The sequence below is a fragment of the Bombus flavifrons genome, chromosome 5, assembly GCF_040668555.2.
Source record: "Bombus flavifrons isolate JBK064 chromosome 5, iyBomFlav1_principal, whole genome shotgun sequence".
NCBI lineage: Eukaryota > Metazoa > Arthropoda > Insecta > Hymenoptera > Apidae > Bombus > Bombus flavifrons.
Window position 1 is genome coordinate 18,256,729 of NC_138446.1, and position 14,324 is coordinate 18,271,052.

At 42.3% G+C, this 14,324-nt stretch overlaps 1 protein-coding gene across 1 annotated transcript in view; it reads left to right on the forward strand.

Moving 5' to 3' along the window:
- N (neurogenic locus Notch protein) overlaps window positions 1-14,324 on the forward strand; it is a 182,879-nt gene that overhangs the window by 17,049 nt on the left and 151,506 nt on the right. The window lies entirely within an intron of this gene.

Consider the following 14,324-nt stretch of genomic DNA (forward strand, 5'->3'; position numbering starts at 1 on the left):
ATTATTAATAACACCTTTTACCATACTTTCGCTATTTCGTCGAGTGTGTTTTCCTTTTCTCTTTTCTTTTTTCTTTTTTTTTTTTTTTCGTTTTTAGTTGTTACGTTCTTTAGAAATACGATATTGTTATATAGAATGCATTTGACATGGAAAAGAAACAAACTCGTGTGTCTCAGCATCGCGTAACTGTACTTTCACTCTACAAATTTTCCAAGATATTGTACATACCTTTAACGCTCCATCGATACCGAATTGCGAATTGCGTTTGTTCCTGTGTACTGCGATCTGTAAGTATCGAGTGTTTATTATTAGACACCTGTACTTACTTTATATCGATTGCTCGAAATAAAGGAACGTGATCGAAGAAGAATGATTGCAAGCGTGCACTAGGAATATAGGATATGTTAATTATATAATAATTTTTCAAAGATTTAGTGAAAATTCATATAAATAACGATTAAGATTACGATTACATTTACGTTTACGAAGATAACGATTACATTATCAACGAACGATCGTTGTTAGATAAAAATTACGCTATTTTTAAGTTTATGTAAATTACTCATAAATACGCTGTACGCAACATTCGAAACAACCGTTTGCCTCGTGTCTGGCCGATCGACTGTTTCAGAACTTTTTTAATCGTAGAAAAACATATTTAATCTCTGAAAAAACATAAACATAGACGATGTTTCAGATATCAATCTATCTCGCAAAGCCTACGAAATTACCTACTTATTCTAGAACCTTGAACAACACCTATTTTTGCAACATTTACCCTTGAATTATCTAATTGTCATGCGTTTTGCGAATTGAGTTTCCGATAAGGTACATCAAAGTACATCAAAGAGAGTCTGAAAGCCACGAACTTTCTTGCGCATCCTCTTGCAACAACATTGGATTTGCCACAACGTTGCTTTGAGAAACTGTTAAATATTCTTTTTCTGGCCAGTTCGACGTCATTCGCGTACTTTCTTCCATGTTATTAATTTAATAACACGTCAAATATCACGACTCTGGTAGGCGGAAGCACGGTATCATAGAAACGAAATCGTAGCCGGTAAGCGATATTCCGTTTTGCGTGTTTTAAGTCGAGATTTTTCAGAAAACTAGTTTCTTTTGCCCATCTTAACGCGAACAAAAATTATTTACCGACAGTCGTGCTCTGCAATGTAATTCTGAAAGACATTAGTCGAAGGTATCTTGGTTTTGCGCAATTAGCGATTGTAAAACATTCGCCGGAGTGCGGTTGAACAAAAACGACATAGCAGAGAGCAATAATTTTTTAACTCGCGCCGATTACTTTACCTTCTGGATGTATCGGAACGACCTCTTTTCTTGGTGATTTGAATGCCGGCACGTACCATACTTTCTGCCGCCGCGCCCGCGTCGTAACAAGAGTAAAGCGTAATCCGTTGCCACGCGCAATCCCTTATAATCCGGCGATATAAAAGTTTATCGTTATTTGTTAACGTTGCAAATAATTTAGAAAGTACGATTCGTCGAATTCAAGAAATTGCTCTACGATATTACGATCGTAATAGTACCGTGAGTTTGAAAGTTACCGTTACTATGTGACGCGATTAAATATTTGTAGTACTTTGCTATAAAAACTAGCTACTTATGTTTCATGTAAAACGAGGTTAAAAATAAATTCTGATATCTTGAAATGCGTTCGGAAGAGGTCAATGTTATTGACACAGTTAGTACCCCGGTTTAACTCTCCTCTCCGCGTCCCGTATTGTAGCGGCAAAGTGGTGGTGTTTGGAAAAGGACTCCGACCATCGGCAGATGTTCCATTCACCCCGCCGGGATGCCGCCCGCTACGTAGGTAGGCCCCTCGTAGGGCTATACAAACTTACGGCTACATACTTACATACGGTATCGTCACATACGAAGGAATCGATAGTATCGAAGAGAGCAGCTGCGTTTTTCTCTCGATCACCCTCCAAGAAGCTTCCTTCTTTTTTATAAGATTCACTGAAATTGTTCTCTAATAGTCGCTCGAAAGAAACAACAAAGCCTCACTGGTTTTCCCTCTTTCATGTTAGAATGGATGGGCTTATATGTACAAGCAATAGGTACATACGACTCGCGTGCGTACAGTTTTTCTCGCGCAACTTGTACTATTTGAAAATTTTCTTATAAAAAGTTGAAATACATCGTTTCGCATTATTTTCGTACGTTTTCACGCGTCAACGTTGTCGCGGTATTGAAATTTTGAAAATTCACGATCTTCTTGTTTCAACGAACGCGAAAGAGCTCGATACTTTGGGAAAACTTGCATAGGATTTGACATCGAAACGATAATCGAATTAAAAGACTCTTTCTTCCGAAAGAATCGCATTACGGAACAGGATCGTAGATCTCCAGATAGATGTATCAGGAACCGCTAAAAACAACACGAACGACTAACGAACGGTCATAAATTGCGCAATAGAAACAGGGTACGAGCCACATAGGCGAATATCTGTAATGTCCATTACAATACAATGGGTTCCAGGTTTGCAGTCTTTTTTCCTTTTTCTCTGGTTGGATCCGCTCTATTCCCAAAAAACAATGGCGACCGGCGCTTCTTCGTCTTGCCACACGGTCTTGCAACGCGTGTCGTTGGATCGTTTGGATGTTCGGGCTGCCGAAACGGGACCCAGAGGGCCCTAAGGCTACAACGAGGCGAGTCAAAATAAAAGCCAGATATACGGCCTCGTGACTCTGGTCCCGCATACCTGATCCGTGAAGGTAGTTTTCGAGGTACCACGACATTCTCTTCCAGCGAGGGTCAACTTCCCGGCTTTTTTAACGCCTGAATTCTCAACAATGAAAATCGTATATCTCCAATTTACGAGCACTGTTTCACTCGATCTCGTTTCTCATTATATCGGTACAATGTTAAGGTACCCGTATGTTAAGGTTACGTGTATACACGCCACTATAATGGAATTATTTGGTCAGTTAGCCGAACGTAACAGTTACGTTTCTTTCCATCCAATAACGATCTGAACGATTCCTCGTTGAATATCCTTTTTAAATTTCCGTAACCGACAATTTCGTAGCGTATATCGCGTAAATTTGGTCTAAACTGCTACTGTAATTACACCAAACGTTCTTCCCAGTCTTGTCTACCACGCATTCGATCTTTTCTCCTCTTTCTCGAATTTCTGCGTGCGTTCAACAGCGATGTTTGTAGAGGGCGATGAGATGGGACAAGCGGTCGACAATGGCGCATGAAAAGTGGCAAAAGGTTCTCCGTGGCCAGATATCGAATATCGAGGATACGTCTACGCGAGTTGTAACGAAGCTGCCAGCAACGCGTATTCGTCATCCCGAACACTGCCTTTTCGAAGGCTCCTAAGATATTTACCGATAATATCTATGCACATGATCCGGTTAAACATTTTAATCGCGTGATTCGTATACTTGTTGGATTACATTTCAAAATTCTTAAGCGACCAATATCCCGCAACATCGCGATAACTAACATTTACTTAATATCCTATAACTACCGCAAGCAGAATCGTTATTCTCTATTCCGTGTCGTTTGATCGTTTGTTAAACGAATGTAAACGACATTTAGTCGCGTACGTGTCATTGTCACATAACGTGTAACTCGCGTTACACACGATAGACAAAATTGTTTTCGATGAATGGTACTTTGGAAACTACAGTGACGTTCATAAAGGCCAACGTTACGAACGCGCGCGGACTTTGTGATTTCTCGACGGATAGGAGAAAACACGTATCCAGGTTATGCCAATCTTACATTCGCACATGACACTACGACCAGCAAAAAACCTCGCCCATTTATTATACCCTTTCTGGTACGACAAACAAGATCGTTTGATGACAAAATGAACGTTATACTCCAAACTTGGAATTTCAGAATAACGTAACGCAGCTATCGTTAACCTTCGAAAGTAAGATATAAGCATAAGTGGAGGATACAAGCAGAGTTCTGTTGCTGTTGAAATTTATTTATAAATATCATTCGACATTGTTTAAAAAGCGAAGGACACGATTATTTTAATTAAGAGTGTTTTAAGCGAATAGCGTTTGCTGCAATTGTAGCTCAGTTACAAATCGTTATAAATATCGTCAAGTATCGCGGCAATAAAGTTATTTAATGAGGCAATAAGTGGACGCCACTCGTAAACGATAGCAGAAAGTTTGCTCCGACGTGTTTCTGCGAGTAATCAATTTTATGGACACGAATCTGTTCTTGCTCGGTGCTTCGTGTATCGTTTGTCAAAAAGGGGAACCGAAATACGAAAATAAGGCATCGAAGGACGTACGAGTTTGCTGCGTCGATTATTCTACAGCCACTCGAAATGATTATTTTTCTTCCAGTCGTGTTATCCTCTTTGCATACTATAAAAACATAGCGTAGCATCGGTGATTTCGCAGGATCGTTAATAAATTCAGGGAAAAATTTGCCCTGGTTTCCTCGAGTCTGACTTTACCTATATTTACGTTGGAAAGATATATCTTCCATGTGATATCGTGGATCAGTCAAGGCCATCTGACAACGAGGTCCCACGCAAGAGGAACAAGGAAGGGTAGCGGTAAGCAGAGGCAGAAATAAAAAGAATATAATTATCGATGAATTTTACGACTACTCTCGGCAAGGTAAACAGTCCGATGGATTACCTCGGTACGCGGTACGCGTAACGATGGAAAAGATAAATTTATGTGCATGTGCATTGCCGCATACGCGAGTACACGATGGAATTCAGCCGCGAATTGTACACGGTTGCAGTGTTTGGCCACTCGAGAAGAAAGCTAGCACACGTACCACGTGCACTCGTAACTCGTAATCGTGTCTCGAAGATGGCAGAGAGATGCGTTCATGAACTCGCACGCTCCTGTTGAGCCGGTAACACTTGTTACGCGCGTCGTCTCGACACCCGCTCTTGCCGCTTCTCCTTATACGATCCGTGCTCGATCGGGCTCTTTTCAAGTCGAAAATATCGTAGAAAAAAAAAGAAAAAAAGTAGCCAGCACTTTACCGAAAGCGAATTACGTGCGTATTGTTTTGAAACTTTTCAAGACGAATCGTGCACCGAATCGTCAAGGTTTTCTTGGCGTACAGTGACTACTACTAGAATATTTGGACGCTACAGCGTTACCTGTTTCATAACATGTTTCTTTTATACAACCAACGACGAGCAACGTTTGAACGCTTCAAAGGACGTAACATTTCTACATTTACGGGAAATGGATACTTATACGAATAGACATCAAAATGTTACAGCGATCGATACAGATGCCCTGTTGTCACTTGCTTTCTTTCGCAAACGCAATATTCTAATTTGCGAACGTGTTTCGTGACGAATAACGCGCAGGCAATTATCCGGTGATCGTCGAAACCTGTTAAGTTATCTCGAACGTTTCGTAAAACGTGTCGTGCACGTTTGCGCGGTATTCGACCGAAGAGACAACATTTTCTAAGCAGTTGTCAAATCGTCGCGTCGATGGTAAGAGCGTTGAACTTAAGGTGAGAGAATTAAAGGAATCCACGAATTTCACGAACCACTTTTTCCTATCTAATTTATTCGCCGTCGTTTAATCCGATCTTTTCATTCCGATTTCCAAATTGGCATGCAACGTTCGTGCTATTTGGAATTAACAATGCCATCCATCGTGCACGGTGATTTTTCTTCTGTAAGTTAGAAATTTCGCTACTCGATTACCTTCGGACGGCAACTGTCGTTACTATTTCGTTCAAACGACATTAAGAACGATGGTGTCTGGTCGGATGAGTGATAGCCGAACAAGTAAAAAGCACGGTGGTGCAGTGCACGTGCAATCCTTATTATATCCTTAAAGATAGCATCCTGCAACCGGCACATTTACACCGATATTTATATGCGGCCTACGTGCTACGACATTTATCGTGCACCGACGACTGTCGAGCTCCTCGTTCAGAACTTTCATTCAGTCGGAGATACGTACTCTGGATGCGTTATCGTGCATCGTTACGCGATACTGTGATACACACGTCTGTCTCTTCCCTTTCGTATTTACGCATTGTACGCGATACGTCGCTTCGCTACTCGAGTAACATCAGGTCATTCGGATTTCGTGTTTAATTTATTACGTTGCGTGCATGCAAAAATACTAAGTGTATACGTTGCTACTGCTCTTGCTTTCCTCTCTCTCCCTCGATAATATTTTTATATATTCTTCGATCTAATTTATAGGATCTGAGTTATAGTCCGATAGAATTGCGTGAAAGGTCGACGCAGGCGAGTTTGGCGTCTTCCTGTCTCATCGAAATTCCACGGTGGTCGGGTTTATCCAGCCGAGATTATACAGCCGGTGCGCTGCGAGTACGACGACAAGGGAGGGTTTGTTGCCGGGCATCGGCTCAGTGGGCGGTATTTCTAGCACAGTGACTCGTGCGTTTCTGTAACCGAGCGTCCTTCTCCGCGATTCTTCTCCGCGATTCTCCTCCGCATACATGGAGTAGTATAATGGAGTAGCTACGACGTATATCGTACGTGTGTGTGTGTGTGTGTGTGTGTGTGTGTGTGTGTGTGTGTGTGTGTGTGTGTGTGTACATAAATACACACACGGCTGCTCGAAAAAACGTACACATGTAGATGCACACGTATATACGCGTACGACGATGCACGCGCGCCGTGACAGGACCTGAATTCGCGTAATTGTGATTAATGGAGCCGCTAATGTAAGATAGCCGGCTCGAATGGCGTCGGTCGGACGACGTCGAACGACTTCGAAGTCGAGTCAACGTGATTCCGAAATAATCGCACGGAAGCGATAAAGAGGTGAGAGGCTCGTCGGCGTGGCGCTCGAGGAAAAGGATTAGACGCGTTATTACGGGAAGCCCGAAAGGCTTACTGGGCTAAACGGTGTACGTCCGATGGAAGAGCGATGCTCGAAAAAAATTCACTCCGAGATCTCGATCGCTATTCGTTGTATCGCATCTCACGGGGCACGAACGTGCTCGACGACCTTTCCACGCTTCTCGATCGCGCTGTCAAGACGGTCGAGAGAGCTGGTCGAAAGGATCGCCTCCCACACGCCATCGAACGAAATTTACGTGTCTACCGGACTACGAACGCAACGCCGCGCGCCTCGACCGATTGACGCGTCAGATAACTGTGAAAGACGATTTGTTTTCCTATCGGTGGCACGGCAAACGCCACGTGGTAGGCGTTTGAATCGTCGCGCCGCGTTTTAACATCCATTTTTTTACGCGACATTTTCTACTACGTACTTGGGTGGGTAGCCGATTCAAAAAGTGGTCCAGTTCGTCTGGATTCTTTTCTTCCAAAGTCCATACTTTCGATACTTTTATACGATACAATTTACGATACTTTCGTTGAAATGTCCTTCGGGTCGGTACCCTTTTCTCGCGAGGAGGTATCCGATGTGGGACTATGGTACTTATATGGTGAGCGCGATACGTTGAAGCTTAGGCACGTCCTCGGCGAATAAAGCAAATAGCTCTGAGAGAATAAACGAGCGAGTAAAATTCACGAGTGAAGCACGTAATCTTCGGTATTCCGCGTTCGTACGCAAAGGGTGAGCGAAGCAATCGCAAACGCAACGGCAAGACACACGGTGCTCGTTTGCATCGCAATGGGGACACTTCCGCATGAAGCGATTATCGTTCGGTTAAATTACTATTATTGGTCTACGATCACGCGTCTTCCGAATCATGCTGTAACAGGATATCGTCGTGTAGCTGAACCGGTCGCCCGATCTACAAAGTCTGCGACTAAAAAACGTTTTCTCGTTCGTACAGCGATCTATTTCTAGTTCGAATTTGGTTCTATGGGCGAGGATAACGAACGAGTTCGATCAGCCGTGTCCGATGGAAACGCGGCGGAGTGAAGGGAAGAGGTAACACGGGTATTGACTTTTTACTCAGTTTCCGTTGGTAGTAACGATTACGAACGATTCATGGCCGCGGTAATTGGTCGTACATAGTAATATTTCGATCAGTGCGAAATCGTCACCGTGAAACGCGCATTATCAGGAAGCTGGTACCGGATTAGGCGGAAAGTGGCTTGGCTTTCTCTTAATGCCGAAGCACGAGCGAAGCAACGATTCACGGTTACACACGATGGCGCGCTCGTAGCCGCGTCTTAGTGCTCCGATTTCTTAGATGCGATACCCAGGGTCGGCAGTGAGCCTTAATGGGTTATCATCTATCACGTTCCATATTTTGCGTTATATCGCCTAGCAAGGTTAGTCGACCGATCGTCGTTAATTTATCGGAGGAGAAGTAACGAAGCACCTGTGCGTACACAGGTTAAACGTGTCTTCGCTCTTAAAAGATAGTTATCGTTGCACCGTGAATGTTTCGATTTTTCATCCGTCGATGATGTTTTCTTACAACGCGAAAGTATCGCGTTATTTTCAGTTACCGTAACAAGATCAAGATACTGCGCGACACACACACACACACACAATTTGAAAGAAATTGTCACGATGATAGATTCGCGCGTAATGAAATAACGAGATTTTCGACTCGCTGTGTTTCGTTTGATTTACGACCGTTGTACGACTAGGATACTAGCTATTAATTCAACATTGAATAATTTCACTGGAGAGAAAAAAGGAAAAGAACGCGTGTTCTTCTGTATGACGCGGTAATGTTTGTAAACGATAATGCGAATTGCTCGTCTTGACTCATCTAGACGCGGTATCGGGCTGATTAAACGTGAAACAATTTGCCGGAATTACCGGATAACGGATCGATGATTTATCATCGTCTTACGTTTTTTTGTATCGTATTGCCGATATTTTCAACGATCCTTCGTGCCAACCAAACTATCGTAAATCAATCGACGTTGCATTAAACTATAGACTAGTTTACGTTTCATTGGTCTTTGTTAAACTGCTTACACTGCCGGAGTAAATTAAGAGGTACTCGAGATAGATAAAATTTATGACTAACGAATTGCGAGATAAAAAAATATATCAATTTCGATAGCTGTCCGCTTATTATACGCGTTAGGTTTGCGAACGGTGAATAAAATTTCTGTAGGTCGTTGAAGCACACCGTATGTGAATAGCCTTGGCGGATTTTCTTGTCAGGCTCGTTCATTCATGCAGCCTACGGTGAATCAACCGGGTTGAATAGTATCGATGACGCAAAGGTTCAAATGTTCGTTCATTGCAAGGCGAATCTCGCATTCACCGAGGAATGCAAGGTGTTCTTCGTTCAGCTGGTTACGAGAACTAGTCTGAGAAACTTTTCTCTTTTCGCATCGCGTGCCTGTTCCGGGAACGCTTACCAATTGCGATACCGAGCGACATCGTCGCGTCTTCTACGCTCGAAAACTCGATTCCTCTCTCTTCTCTCGTTATTATCTCGCGTCGCGTCGGCGTAAATTTCTGATCCTTGTTTAGCAACATAGTCCTAGAGTGTTCGCTATTGGCTCATGTTTAACATTTCAAAGGCGCTATACCGTTTCGTAACTCGATGTTTCCTCGGCCGTACGGTCGTACGAAACAAAATTGTTAATATATTACGTCAAACTTGGAAACCTATATGCGACCTATCTGTTGAATTTATTGGAAAATTCAAACAAATTTTACCTTATTTTAATAAGGCACGCATACGATGCTGGATTTGCTGGATATTGAAAATTCTAAAGCGACGGCCTCCTCGAGCGTCGTTGAGTTGCGAGTAGTCAAAGCGAATCTTCCACGTGTTAATAAGCAGGGTTGGGTGGTACGTGGTATCTCGTACCTGAACAATTCTTTCGCAACCAAGGGTCGTTCATACTGCTGCGCTACGCTGTGCCGAGCTGCGCTGTGCCGAGCTGCGCTGTGCCGAGCTGCGCTGTGCCGAGCTGCGCTGTGCCGAGCTGCGCTGCGCTGTGAAACTGACACGATGAGGGCAAATCTGTGTAAATCAAGCCGGTATCGTATAATCGTATCGTATAATCGTATCGTACCGCTGCGCTGTTCCGATATGCGCGCACGTTGCAACCGATTACGTAATTCGCGAGGTCGTGACTCCCACTACCCACCTCCATTAATGTATACACTATACGCTATACACTCTACCAGATGTACGTATACCAACGTACCGCGAATATGTGCATAAATTTCAATTGAATTTGTGAAAGGATCGGACGATACTGGTCTTGATATAAAATCTACTGTCGCTACAGATATCGTGGTACAAATATATATAATTGCTTTCATTCACAGTCATTTCTTTAGTTATAGTTGCTACACGTGTAGTCGTTACTACCCGCGTACGTTATGTACACAGTCACTATGAATATATTTCTACGATGTAACAGATTTATGTAATATTTTAAAATCAGTTTCAATATTTTCTAGTACAACGATATCCGAATAATTATCGTTCGGTAGTAGACTGAGAACGATCTTAGCTTTAGTTCCTAGAATAGCATTAAGAGCATGCTCGTTTCGCTTCTGATTTATACGTAGGTGGTTGGAGTGGAGTTCGCGAATCTCGCAAGACTTGTCGTGGCGAGTAGCGCGGAATCCTCGCCCACGCTGATTGGGAGTACATCCCTCTTTGTCCAAGTTCCTCCTCCAAGAGGAAATAGAATACACACGTCTTGTAGGAAGAACGAGAAAGAGAAAAATATATTCTTCTCTTTGCTCTTCTTCGAGAGGACTCGAGATAACGTACGCTTCGGCGGCATTGACATCGGCCGTTACCGCCGATGTAACGCACACGAGATTCGATTCTAGATTTCAATTAGCTTCGTCCCATTGACGAAGAATATTTCTCGGAACGTTACCTGGAAAACCTAATGCGATAAGAACGTCCACGGTTGGAGATCCAAAATCAATAACAGATATCACTTCCGTCTGTCACTTTCAAACGATTCGTGCTAAATTTTACAGATTAATTTGCATTAATTTGTCTCTAGTCTCCTTTACAATAAACACGTCTATATCGATAAATTAAAATTTCCCCGTTTTCAGTTCGAATCAAACATCCAAAAGACGTTCATCGAGCCTGCATCAAATTCGACTCTTGCACCGAGAATAAAAAATACTCTACCACGTACTTACCACTCACGGGATGGTCCAATATACGATGTGTTACATTTAGAAATATATCGCGAATTCTTTGCCGGAAAATTAAAGTTGCCAAGGAGATCGCTACCGTGGGGAACTCTATCGTCTATACGTTTGTCCTCTTTTTGCTTTCACGACAATTTGCACGGAGGTTTCGTTATTAGCACGGGCGCGAATTAATTTCGCGGACAAGCAGGAAGGAAGGCGTAATTCAACAGTGGCTTTCTACTGGCGATGCAATTTACTCTGGAATTGAAATAATTAAAGCCATTTTTTCCCCCTCGAGCAGTGCAGATCATTGTGCGAGTGTATTTTCAGTCAGAAGAGGAAACGCTCGACTAGTTACGACATCCTAACGACTGAATTTTCGCTTGTTCGCACTTGTTTTGAGTGAGATTCGGTTGCGTTCGTTGTCGAAATTTCAAACTACTTCTCATTTCCTCCTTGCCTGTTACAATTATTCTTTCAACTTACAATTTCATTTTTCTATCTTAATCTCCTTTTTTTTCGCTGCAGCATTTTCTTTATCGTCTCGACACTAAAAATTCTATATAATATCGTAATATAATTTCAACCGTTCGAATTATCTCACGACTGCGCAAAATCGATCGTTCCACTACCTTCGAGGTGAAAATTTATTTCGTACGTTTCCGTTCGCTCGAAAGAACACGAAGCGTCGAATTAACAGTGGTTTGCTGCTAATCGGGCTGTTCCGTGGACGGAAATTCCGAGGAATCGTACTAAAGACAGTCGTCCTACATAGAAATTAGGATGGTGGACCGCGTTAGGACGAACGTGTGCGGTATACACGCGAGTGCGTCAACGTTGGTAAAACGAAGTCGCGAACCGACAGAGGAAACAGAGGAAACGGAGGATTTGTCACGAAGGCAGTTTGGTTTAACTGATCTCATCCGTCTTGTCGCGGACGTTGCGACGCGACGCTCTGCTACTTGTCTTCGTCGTTGTAACGACGAGAACGGAGTGTCGGTGCTTCATTGTGATTGCGATGACTCGGCTCTGCTCTCGACCCTTTTGTCTTTCTCAAAGCGAATTGAATCGTCTCGTCGATCCCAACTGGTCAATGATTCCGCACTTTTAATACCTGAACGTGACTCCTACGAGTTGTTGATCCCAAGTACATTCGTTTCTTCATTTTATTTTTCTAATGCTACAGAATAGAATTACTACGTATAATGTAGTCATATGTTGCAAAGGAAATACACACACATGTAATTCGTTATATCGATAAAAAAGAGTATCAAAATAGTTGCGTACGAAAATACTTTTTCTTTAGAGTTTAAGCGATACATCTATAGTTCTTTGTTTTCTATTGTACACGGTATAGCATAATAGTTGGAATACCCGGCAGAATCTTGCGAACTCTAAGCGCACGCGTTTTCACCAATGTGACGCGAATGTGTGACGACACGTGATTGCGCGTGGATCTACCTAACTCGAGAAATGTATGCCATTAAGATGACATTTACAAACGTTAGGACGACTTTCTGCGTCCCACGCGATACTATAAACTATGAACAGTCCTCATCGTTATGTCACGTGCATTCTTCTCTTAATATCTTTCTTTTTTATGCAGATCGATAAAGTCCCGTGTCTACAGCTTTTAGTTCACCAAACTTTACGAAACGTTTTCTTCATTCGTTATTCATGACCAAATTTATGATCTTATTCGTTTAACCTAATATTTCCGAATTTTTGAACGTAAAGTATCGAATTTGATACGAATAATAAGCGTTTCGAGCGACGATATTTCTAATCATAAAATCGTCCGAAGTAACGAATCTTAGCTATGCTCTAAATTACGTTGTATTCCTTTCAACGCGCAAAAATCACAATGCCATGGTCCATAATTGAATTATATCACACCTACAGCCAAACTTTCAACAAGCTAATGTTTGAAACGTTAATTTAGCTAAGTAAAAAACTAGCTAGATCATAAGCTAGATGAGAGAGAGAGAGATGTTGCATTATATCGTGTAAGATCGTAACACGAAAGGTCATGTAGAACGTAGGCAAAGGGAATCCCATAGGGCTTCGTAGTTGGCTGATAAAACATAAGCCCATCAACTTGGTTACCTTCCTCCCTTTCTTTCTACATATGTTAAGCAGTTATTTATTTGCTACGTTAGCATAGCTGTGCTTGTGTGTGCATTAGCCGGTCCCGTGTAAGTAAGTACTTTATGCGGGGCACGTTAATCGACTTTTAAACACACGTTTTCTGAACGCGTGATTTAGCACGAACGTTATTCGAGATTCGACATTAATGGTTCCAACGAAAAGGAATATATTAAAGCTAAGATATACAAATGCATGCAGGGGTAGAATATCGCGCAGCTCCTTGCACAACAAGCAAGCAACGCGCTAGGTGCTTAACTATGCTAACACGAGCGGAGTAATTGTATCGGTTCGTCTTTTTTCTTTTTCTTTTTCTTTTTTTTTTTGTTTCTTTTTTGTTACATACTTCTCATACGTTGTATTTATATTATATATTTCAACGAATCTTTATAACGCGCTGTTTCTTTTCTCTGTCTGGAAATTCCGATTACTCCAACTAGAAGTGATAATTCATCTTTTTACAGAAATAAGAATCGATTATCTTTGTCTAGTCTAATCTTGCAAAATGTACGGCAGTGCTTGATATCGAATGTCAGAGATGCAACGAGCTTCTATGTTTCGGAATAAAATAATACAACCTGAAAGGAAGATGTAAAAATGGAATTTGCTGGCATATAAATGAAACGAAATGGACTTTTTTCAATTCCGTTGTACTCGCATTAGGAAAGTTCTCTTGTTTAATCTCTGTCCGATTCTCTGTCGTGCACGTGCAACAGTTTGACTCGTGTGAAATTATTCGAGGCGATGGCTGAGCAGGATGCGCGCGGGTAATTTCGCCGATCCCTTTTCTCTAGTTCGGTCGCGTTTACACCCGAACTGGTAAGGATCTCTGATATTTTCGATCCCTTAAAGGTACCTTCTCTTTCGCTCCCTCATCCTATCCTATCCTTATCTCGCTGTATTCTTCAAGAAGGGATACACGAAAGTTCACTTTGTACGGCGTGTCAAAGGTTCCCTCGAGGATCCACGGTAACCATTGCCGCCTTCTGCGTTCTCCAACTGGCCTTTAATTACTTACACTTACACCCAAACGATAAGCGAACTCGAAGCGTTCGCACCAGAAGGGAAATCGTAGATCTTCGACGAGCATTTTACCTTTTCACATAGATTTACATAGATCTTGCTGCCTCTCGCGAGGTGAATCGAAAAAA